Raw genomic sequence first — 2,710 nt, 5'->3', positions numbered from 1 at the left:
TTTTCATAAGATGGTTTACTGTCTAAGTCCATTAAGTCCATCATAAGGCACTTGCTTGTGTTAAAGCATTTCAGGCTATGTTACTCAAAAGGACACTCTTTTTTCCCTATTAACTGTTGAAGAAACCTTGAGTTTTAGTGCAAAGCTAAGGCTAAGACTTCCTGGATCAGAATTGAAGTCAAGGTTCAAGTATTTGATTAATGGAAATCATTGATAGTACTTGATACTCACATCCATTCTTCTGTGATGAGATAGTAGCGTTCACTAAATGAAAAATCCTATCAGTTAGCTTTTGCTTATTTTCTTTCTCATTTTGACATTTATATCAGTTTGGTACTCATATTAATTTATTTTATTATTTTTTAGATTCTAATAAACATGAGTCAAGAAAGACCATCAAAATCCAAAAAAAAGACAGGCGCAACATACATAAAAGTTGGAACTATGGCATCTTTGGCAAACCAAATAAGGAGTTCGTTTGGCCAAAAAATATACTATTCCTGCTAGACAATGAAATAAAGAGCGCCCGAATATGATTGAAGAGAATCTGCTACTGCCGCAATATCCAGGAGTAATAACACAGGTACAATCTATATCAAGTACTCATGCAACACAAGTAGTAGAGGAACAAGTTCAAGTGGATTCTACAACTCCTATTGCAGATGAAAAATGTGAAGAACCCAGGTAACAACTATATATTTTATCTAAAAAAGTTTACATCCTATTTCAGTTATAAATAATGTATCAACAATAGTAATTTGGTAATTTTCTTTGGCTCGTATAACTGTAGGACCTTCTGTTCAAACAAGAAAAAGAGGTAACTCCTTACATATTGGAACTCTGAAAAATTCCAGATATGTATATTTCTTTCTTCTTTCTTCTTCTTCTTCTTCTTGGCCATTGCTATTTTTTTCTTCTTTTGATCTGCGTTACTGTCACACCTCCTTTTATCCCGAGGGGATGTGAGTTTTCCAATTAAAGTGACATTAATCGAAATGGGATTATTTATTTTATTCAGAGTCGCCACTTGGGATAGTCTATTTGGTGTCCCAAGTTACCAGTTTATTTTTTAAATCCCAAATCGAGGAAATTCAACTTTTATTTTTAAAGTCTGCGAACCAGAAATTCTAGATAAGAAATTCTATTAACCCGGGAGAAGGTGTTAAGCATTCCCGGATTCCGTGGTTCTAGCACGGTCGCTTAATGATTATTACTTGGCTTAAAAATGTCGGATTACTTATTTTAGGACCTATGTGCATTTATCTATTAACCGCTTTTAATCACTTGAATTATTCGTAAGTAAAGAAACGAGTTACGCGTACGTATACTCATTTCCTTTGGCGCGTCAAAAATCATGTCACGCGAACGTGTCCACAATTAATAACGCTTTGTTTATTTTATTAAGAAAAGTTTGGTTGAAGTTGCGCGAACGCATCCCTCGAGTCTTTTTAAAGTTAAATTTACAATTATATTACGCGAACGTATACATAATCGCAACACTAATCTAAATCGGGCCTAAAGCAAACTATGATATTAAAGAGTTATTTTTCTTAACTATTTCGGATTTGATAGTGACGAAGTGCAACATTCAACTATTATCGTCTATTATCTTAAACAAAACATCATTCATGAAATGGCCAAATGAATAATTATTCAAATAGAAGATATGTAATACGAAGCATCTAAGTATCTTTTCAATGCTAAAAGAAAAGCATCCATAAGTCACCTCTTCTGAAACTAAAAATCTAAAACAAAATCCATTAAAAAAGTATTATGAATCCCAATTCTCATATAAAAAATGCTGTAAGAGATTTAATAAAAATAGTTTGACTACTCGAAATAGTTTCACATTCTGAATGCCAATGAAGCTGTTCCAAACCAATCCGCCGGACAACTCGGCGAGAAAAAATGTAGCTAAGCATGGAATTATCGGATAACTAACGAAGCCCTTAATTCTAAAGTAGAAACTAAGTATTTCATATGAAAATTATATTTAAATTACTTGCTGGTTTTAATCACATTGAAAATTAATAAAGATCAACTCTATTACATACTGATGGCAGGAATCAAAAACTGGAAAATTCACATAAAGGAAACCAAATGTCGAAAGTACTAAATATTCAAATAAAGGCATGATACAAAGGCAAAGAATTGGGTGTGGTCAAAAATTTGGTGTTCACAGCATGCCCCTCTTTGCTTGGAAACATGAAGAGTTTTCAGGCAAAGAAAAATGAACACGGTGACTGATTTTTGACCTCCCCATTATTTAAAAAGAAAAAGAAAATAAAAGAAAAATATGTGACCGACCCTTGGTTTTAGGCAGCCTACATATCCCGGGTTGTAAGGGAATCAGGTCACGTGTAGTTCAAGTGAAAGAAGAGTGATGGAGTATTCTTTGATGGAGAGTCGAGCGAAGTTCCGTCGAGGTTCCGATCCGCGGTTCCTACTATTACATCAAAATGAAAAGAAAATTACATACTCTTGAAATCTAAGAGTTACAAAATTCCTATCTAAATGCTATCTCGAGTCTTGTCTTGATTCTTGACTTGCTTCTCCCATTAACTTTAGACTAAAACTTGATGCTTTCGATGCAACAGACTATGAAATATTCTCGCAGGCTTGTTTCTTGATCAGATGATGGGAAGAAAGATCTTGACCATATGTCTCTGCATGCATTACGCCAAAGCTGGTTGCAGCTAGTATTGAGATA

General features: G+C 34.0%; 1 long non-coding RNA gene across 1 annotated transcript; it reads left to right on the top strand.

The window, feature by feature from the left end:
- The first annotated feature begins 371 nt into the window (after nt 1-371).
- Nucleotides 372-880, top strand: LOC109217406. Its single transcript, XR_002066630.1, has 2 exons — nt 372-684; nt 791-880. It is a non-coding gene; the product is annotated as an uncharacterized LOC109217406 (long non-coding RNA).
- Nucleotides 881-2,710: the final 1,830 nt, after the last annotated feature.

This window comes from Nicotiana attenuata, unplaced genomic scaffold (assembly GCF_001879085.1).
Source record: "Nicotiana attenuata strain UT unplaced genomic scaffold, NIATTr2, whole genome shotgun sequence".
Classification (NCBI taxonomy): domain Eukaryota; kingdom Viridiplantae; phylum Streptophyta; class Magnoliopsida; order Solanales; family Solanaceae; genus Nicotiana; species Nicotiana attenuata.
Note: the sequence above shows the minus strand (reverse complement) of the source record. Positions and strands in the feature narration are given on the sequence as shown.